Source organism: Nuphar pumila, chromosome 6, assembly GCF_984573655.1.
Source record: "Nuphar pumila chromosome 6, dmNupPumi1.hap1.1, whole genome shotgun sequence".
Taxonomy (NCBI): domain Eukaryota; kingdom Viridiplantae; phylum Streptophyta; class Magnoliopsida; order Nymphaeales; family Nymphaeaceae; genus Nuphar; species Nuphar pumila.
Window position 1 is genome coordinate 20733842 of NC_143254.1, and position 8594 is coordinate 20742435.

Sequence of the window (8594 nt, forward strand, 5' to 3'; positions counted from 1 at the left end):
GTAGCGTAATTTTCACAGAGACAGAAAGTCTCGCGATAAATTAAAAGGCTTCGCTTTCTTTTAAAAGAAATCTTTAAGATTATAGAAGTGTACAATATTCTAAATATAGGAAAACGCGCAAAAGAATGAAAACTTATAGAAGCTGAATATCGCTTCATTATCATGTTAATAACATGATATTTTTTAAATGGACATTATTTAGGAACATCTCGATATCTTTACAGGATTTTACCGGTTATTTAAAATATTGCCGGTACTTATACTGCATCATGAAATTGGTCACCCTTTGTTGACTATGTTCTCTAGCGATATGGCTTTTTGGTAATTTGCCATCTTCGGTATCTTGTCAGTGCTCTATCTCTACTAGAATCCATGAGAACTGAAAATATGAGAACTAATGTGTGTGAACGGCGATTTTTATGATTTTTTTTTCTTTTCTCTTGAATCTAACCCATATGATCTACAAGATTGGTTTTATAAGAACCCGCCATTGGTTTTGATGCATAAACAAGATTTTTTAGGACTTTAAAATCAGTTCATAATCTTTATAAATATTCAAACATTCAAAAATCATATTTTTCATCAAAAATGTATAATCCAATAATTGATTTCTAGCAAATTCACCATGCCAAGCACATTCACATGGTTGGATTTGAAAAAAAAAAGTTGAAAATACCCATATTTTTAGTTCTCATATTACAGTGACTCATCTATACCACTTATAAAATGGAAGAAAAAGGGGCATTAGTGGAGCAAAAAATTATTGCTTTATAACATTTTAAAACTGACAATGGCATCCATGGAGGTCGGATGCCATTTATGAAATTGTCTATGATTTTTTTGTTTTTATTAAAAATACCCTCGTCACTCTCCTTTTGAAAAATGACTGTGGGAATGGTTAGATTTTATAGTCATTTGTCAATTTTTTGGGCTTTGAATGTCTTTTAATTTATCCTTTTATGAAGATACGAAACTAAAAGAAACACCGTCGATCAGAGCTATTGGGGCTAGAATCAGGTTTTGTTTTTTTATTTTCTTTGTTTCCTGATTTGGTTTTATTTTTCCTTTGTTTTTTTCAAAATCAGTTATGTTTGGCATAGTGTTTCTCTTTGGAAGTTGGATTGAAATGGATTCCCTTTTTCTTTCCGGGATTTGATGACTTCTCAATTTACGATTTTCTTTTTTCATTATAGATAATATTTGGTGCCCTTGTTAATTAAGGAAACTATGTTGGATTGAAATGCATCAATTACCTTTTGGTTTTTTTTTTTTTAAAGGCAAGCTGGGGTCAGGCAGACCGCTACCAGATATCTCTTAAGCCCCATGTGGCAGAGGGATTCGAACCTGGGCCTTCAGCTTGGCACAGGACCCCGCTTACCACATGGGATACCACCTTGGTGGTGCCTTTTGGTTTTTTATTTACAGTTAATTACCATGTTTATTGGCCTTCAATTTACAGCTAATCACACGGATTACAGCACGTGCTTTTTAATTAAGGTGTTGTGTCACTGTTTAGATTTTAGATAGATGGGTCATATTCAGTGTTGCGAGAGGCGCACGCTCAAGGTACTGAGGCGTGCTGTGATGCGCAAATTGCCCCTCATCAACCTCCAGAATCCCCTCCTTCATCCCCAAGTCTTCCCCCTCCGTCCGATTTGCCGGCTGTGCTAACCCCAAGTGCTGGTGGATCCACCGCCACGTGCTGGCCAACTGCTCCTCCGCCGCTCCCTGCCTCCCCTCCCACCGCTTCACTTCCATACCAGTTGTGAGAGGCGTACGCCTCAGAGGCGAAGCGCAGGCTCAACGCCTCGCTTCGCCTCATCGCATTTAACAACCTTGGTCATATTTTATGATTTTATATAAATGCAAGGCATGAAGAATTAGGGAAAAAGAGAGAGTCACCGAATTTATTTTGAGAAGGCCATATCTTCCCAAACATTATATGGTAAACATTTCTTACCTTTTTTTTGTCTGTTCTTATATAATCATGAAAACATAACAATTATTGGTTCAACTATAAAATCACATTGTTACGAAGACCATCATGTTAGATTATAATTTTATTTTTGACATCTTTGTTTTTTTCTGATCAAATTTGTGGAAGTTGTATAAATGGATTAAAATTAATAAGGATTGTTTATATCTTCTTTTCCAGGATTTATATACAGATGCTTCAATATCTGAAAGCTAGCCCGGAAGGGGTTTGGTGCAGTGAGATGAGAGGCCTAGGCCGCTAGGCAGGTGGTTTAGGTTCAAATTCCATGGGCATCACCCCTTGAACAAGCCGAAGTGTGGCGACTCCCTGGGGTCAAGGGGTAAGCCCACAGAATTTTACGCCGACAGGACATTGATCGTAAGTATGGCAGGCATATCTGATCCTGGGGGCGGTTTCTCCATGTAAATATCAAAAAAAAATATATCTAAAAGTTAAATGGAAGAATATTGCAGTTTGAACCAGGTAATGAATCTTAAGATGGTAGATATCTAATTTAGGAATATCTTGATTTCTATAAGTTAAGTAGTCGGGTTTAGTATTAGTGGTGCTTTGTCCAAATGGTACTCTAGATCCTACCTGGCAACGTTACTGATCCTGGTATGCTTCCAATATAAATAGTTTCTAAACTTCATTAGGTCAAGCTTTCATGCATTAGGAGACCTCATCTTTTTTTTCTTTCCATTATTATGAAATTATTAAATGAAAATTGGAGTTAGTGCAATGTATGTTCAACGAATGTGTCCCTTTCACCAACTTGGCATATAAATAATTAAATAAATAAATTTAATTAAAGTGCAATTAATACTATCGAGACTTGATCAATTAATATGTATGATGCAGTTGCTTGTTTTTGCGTTGAAAATAAATTTCAGGTCTTTTGAGATGAAAATTTACCCGTATTATGGTCCGTGCTTCTTGGTTAATGGATAAAATTAGGGTTTTACCTTAAGCGAAAAAAAAAGAGCCCTTATAAGTGATGTTGTTTCAAATTTGAACTCTAGACGAGTTGAGGCAAGCTCAAGGTAACTTTTTAAACTTAAAATGTATTGTTTTGATGCTAAAAGTGAGCTGGTAAACGAGCTGAACAAAGCATGTTCGAGCTCAGCTCCTCTCTCTCTCTCTCTCTCTCTCTCTCTCTCTCTCTCTCTCTCTCTATATATATATATATATATATATATATATATATATATATAGTTCATATTTTATTTATATATTTTTCGTGCATCCTACTTTTTGTATGTTTATTTTTTTAATTTTCTTTTTTATATATTAAACATATTTTTACTACTTAATGAGACAAGTCACGCCGAGCATGCCTGATGTTCATATTTAGCTTGCCGAGTCTATTTTACGTGTTTGAACAAACTCTTTCTGAGCTGACCATAAACTGAACCATGAATAGCTCGTGTCATTGCCAGTCCTGTGTATCAAGTAAAATTGTAAAAAATGCTCCATCAGCTGATCTTTCCAGATTAAATTAAAAAATAAAATAAAATAAAATCCTGTGATTAGATTGGATCACTGCCATCTCATCTCTTTTCTCTATGTCTCCCTTTTCTACTCAGATCCCAGTATTTAACGGATCATATCCAAGGGGAAATGGCTTCACAGCATATAATCCTTCATTGAACAGTAGGGAATCCTACATGACCACCCACATTAGTAACACCCATTGTGGACCTGGTGGTAGCAATGTTGATACGTATCGTATAGGCAGAAAATCGAAACATATCACCCTTGAATCGGTTATTTTTTAATAAATATAAAAAATACTAAAAAATATTTTTAAATAATTTTTAAATATTATTTTAATGGTTTTAGCATGTGTCATATTCTGATTGACAAGTAATGTTTTTTTTTGACAGAACGATTCACTTGAGTATTGGTATCCGATACAGCTGAATCGTTGGTTCGAACGATTCAGGGCCGATACCGATACTGACAACATTGAGTGAGACAACATTGAGCGGGCCTATGGTCGGTGGACCAAGGACCATGATTAAAATGCAAAATCCTGCATCTGGGCCGTCCATTTTCTGATTTCCCTAAAGCATGTTGCCTTTGGATATGTCACATCATTGCTCGTCAGTTGGTTCTTTTGTTGTTATACTTTTTATGCTTTATTCATCTGCAGTGTGCAACCAAGGCAGAACCATATTGATAGGTCGCCAGTGGATCGGGTCTGACATGGATCCAATGTTTTAGGTGTTCAATTGTACATGTTTGGCTCACAAGGGTTCACCTGGTTAGGTGGGTATGCTCAAGGCGTTCAAGTTGAACAGACGTCTAAAAGTTGAAAGTTCGATACCTGGGGTGCGCATCTCTTATAGCAAAAGCTAAAACAAAAAAACTATTCCTAATGGGCAGGGGGAAATACTATACTTGCAGTGTTAACAGGGTCATCGGCTCATCGCCAACGCCAAGTGACAGCTTTCAACCCATAAGGAGGTGTCCAAATCATAATTATTAGAAAACAAAATGGATACTAAAAGTAATGCATGAAGTGGAAGCGGGGAAGTGAGTATTAAAAAGTAGTATGTGATACCTTGTTAAGCCATTAAGAAACAATATGAAAAAAATAAAAAATAATGTGAACACCATATAAAATGAATAAAGCCTACAACTTGTTATAAAAAAATATAGCTTTCTAATATAAAAAGTGTAATGAAGGAGGAAGAAACAAGTGAGAAGTAACAACAAGCAAGAGGAAAACATTAAGTAAAAGAGAATATGATGCAGAGCCTCCTCATCATCAATTCGGTAAAGATGAGTTGGATCCAAATCCAACTCACCAGACCTGATCTGGAATGTGATACCTTACAGATCCAATGACATGTAGGACAATCCAAGTTCAATTGGATCTCCAAGATTTATTATGTTTGTCAAATTTCAATTTTTGAGATTTTTGTTTTTACTTTTTCAGAAATCGCATTATTATTTTTTATTCTATTTTAGCAAAGTTAGGAATCATATTAGACTTTTTTTCCCTTTTTTTTATAGGTACCGAATTCTACGAATCTGGATAGTTCTAGTGCCTTGTAAAAAAAATGTTAGAAAGTGTATGGGGTTACATGATAGTTTAATTTTTATTTTTTATAACTTTAATGTTGGATCCAAAGTAATATGTGTAAAGATTCACTTTAAGTATTGGATCTTATAACAAGATCCAATACCACCACCCGGATCCATATTTATGCCCCTAGAGCTGAACTAATATGGACCTGTGTCAATGAAATTCAAAGCTTTCCTTGACCAGACACATCAATCCATCCTCATTGAGTGTGATCGAGGTGCCGCCCATCTGGTCCAATTAATTCAAAATAGGTGTGGTATCATTGGGCCAACTTGAGGTGCAATGAGAGCTGAGACTTGTTTAAAATAAGCTCTCTCATTAACCTCAAGTGAGGCTGCCCTCATTGGCCTCAAGGAAGCCTACCTCTCGCGTGACCAATGAGAGACCTTGTTCTTTTTGAAGCCCCTTAAATCTGAGCAAAAAATTTGGTGAGTAAGCTTTTGTTGTTTTTGAAAAAATTTATGAAAAAGAATAAAATAAGGGGAGAATAGAGTGGAACGCATGGAGAGAAAAACATGACCCTTTGGGGAGGGGTTTGAACCTTGGTGGAGAATTGAACTTGTAAAGATTTGGAGCTGCTAGACATCAACTTGTTGCTGCATGCATTGGAGACCTTAAAGTTGTTGAGAATCTCACGTGGAGCGATACTCGTGGCTTCACTTTCAGATATTTGTTTCTTGTGTTAAAATCCTTCTGTTTTGTTTTGTTTTTTACATGCTTGAATTGTTAGAGGTATTGAATCCATGTTAACTTATTGTTTCAAATATTAATCGAGTTTTCGTCTATTTTTGTTTCTAATCGGAGTTGGGATAAAGGAGGAAGGAAATTTATCCAAGGAGAATGAACCCTAAAAGTGTCTTTGGTTGCAGGTTAAACCTTCACTAAAACTAATCAACATAAGAAAAATAGATACGAGTGGCTAAGCCCCCTGACAGAGTTTAGTAATTTGGACCGTTCTCCTAAACGCCTGAACAAAAAATTACAAGCTTTAGCTTGTTGAAAAACTAACATCCAACTCTACAACTTTTGTGTTTATAATTTTTGCTGAATCCATTTCGTGACTCATCTAAAAAGACTAGCAATTTCTCTTGTTTGAATGTGATCTGAGTTACTGAACTGCTTAATACATTTCCTAAAAGAGTTTTGTAATTTTGTTGGAAAGCTAACATCTGAATCTACAAATTTTATGTTTACCATTTTTTCTGAATCTAGCTCATGCTATGCTTAAGTAGCCAAACAATGTTTTCTTGTTTGACTGTGATCTGAGTTTGAACAACTTAATACATTTTCTAATAGAGTTTAGTGTTTGAATCATATCTTGAACAATATTGTTTTTTATGTCGATCTTTTTGATGTTTTGGAAAGATAACACAGAAAGTTACAACTTCCATATTTTAGTAAATTGGTGAATCGTATGTTTGTTATTTCAAAAGTTAGATTGTTTATTGCATGTCAACCAACTTAATCGTTATTTCGGATATAATCATACAGAAAATACATCAACATATTTTTGAACAAAAGTTCTAATTTTTTGCTCATAAAAAAGATAAGACAATTTTGAACAACTTTCTTGTTTTGTGTTTTTGCAAACTCACTCATCTAAGGATCCAAAAATCCCCCCGAAGTCAATGGTCTGTCCATTGGTTGGACGAACAACAAATTGTATGTCTTGTCCATGAAAACCTGGCCAGAACTTTCTCAATCCGATATTTGTCCAGTCTGATTTCATCCGTTCCGGGTCTGTTGGGATTTTATTTCCAACTCCCGTGTCTAAAAGTTCGCTTAACCCAATCAGAACCAAGCCGTTCTGTTTGGCTCCCGCGAGTTGGATTCGTCTATCGAAATATAGGCTTCCAAGCATTGAGATCCCTTTGGATCTCAAATTATGGATTGGCTTCATCGCGACTCCCCATCAGAATTGGTTTGAAAAACGAGTTGAAAGCAAGCTTTCCTCTAAAAAGAATCGAGTTTCTCATATTTCAGAAGTGGGTTACGTAAAGCTCCTCTCCCCTCTGGAGAAAGAGACGAGTTTTCCACTTACCAAGGGAAGCTAGCTTTAAGAAATATGGTTCAAACCATCATGATGATTTCTTTCCATTGAAAAAAAAGTTATGTCTCATAGCATACTCAGTAAAGTCATTCATGACCTATATCCTATTCAATAAATTAAAAGAGAATATATGGAGTGCATGTTATATTTAAGAAAATGCTCTGATTATGACACATAAAAGAGAATAAAACTATAAAAATAAACTCAACATAATTTTAAAAATAATAATAATATTAATAACAAATGACTTCAAAAAGTAATGACAAACGCACAATAAAAAGTAAAGAGCCAACAAGCACAGGTTCAAACAGATCCTTTTCAACTAAAACCAGACAATAAAAACGTAAATGCGACAATAAAAGCATTAAGAGATTATCCAAAAGAATAAAAAGAAATAATCACGACAACGAAAAGAACAAAAAATATAATGATGACACAGAAATAAAAGACCTTTTCCACATTGAAGAAAAAAATTACCCTCAAGCATCATCACAAAATATAAAAAAGTGCATGGAAAGAAGGAATCTAGTTGTGTCTTTTGGTGAAAGGGTCATTGAAATTGATTGAGAAAGAATAATAGCCTTGAACCCATCACATCATAGCACCATAAATTTAGTGCTCTTATATGTACTTATCTATGCATAAGATCAAGCTGCAACTGAACCATAGACCTTATTTATTAACGTTGAGATGCTGCTATGGAACTAGTTTTTGTGTTTTTGTTTTGGTTTTGGTTTGTAAAGGCAAGCTGGGGTTAGGCAGACCCTACGAGTTATACAACTATAACATTGGGTTTTGAACCTGCAACGTCCCAACACAAGGTGATTTGCACTAGCTGCTCCTACCAGACAAGCAGAGCCCCAGTTGATTTTTGTGTTTTTAACGAGAAAACTCACCGAAGTGGTGAGGGAAAACCCCCGCAACCACTCTGCCTTACGTGTCCCACCTCTGAAAGCTACCGACACACTCATGCATCAGTGGGGTTTGATCGATGTCTTCAACTATTAAACTAATTTTATGCAGAGGGTAGGAGCCCATCATTGCCTTTTTATAATTTCATGAAATAATGCTATATGACTTTACTATTATTGGAAGCAAGAAAAGAGCTGAAACTGAACGAAAACCGATCCTTGGTCCAGCATCCGCAACGGTAACTTGTACGCATACTTGGTTTCCATCTTATTATATAGTAACTCCTAGTAAAGAATAGAATGCATATAGCAGTAAGCCAACGTCTACATGGCTATTGCAAAGTAATCAACAAGCCCCCCTGATATAAAAGGATTGGTAGGTGAGTTTTTGGTAAAACACTTAAATTTTTATGTTCACAGTCGTAAGTTTTTTCTTATTGGGAGGAAACCACCGGTTCAAGAGAGACCAACGCTCTGTAGTATGATACACCCCGCCCCCCTTGCCCATCAGGAGCCTGCAGATCCAGACTTAAGGCAAGGGACACACCCTAGATAATCAAAATC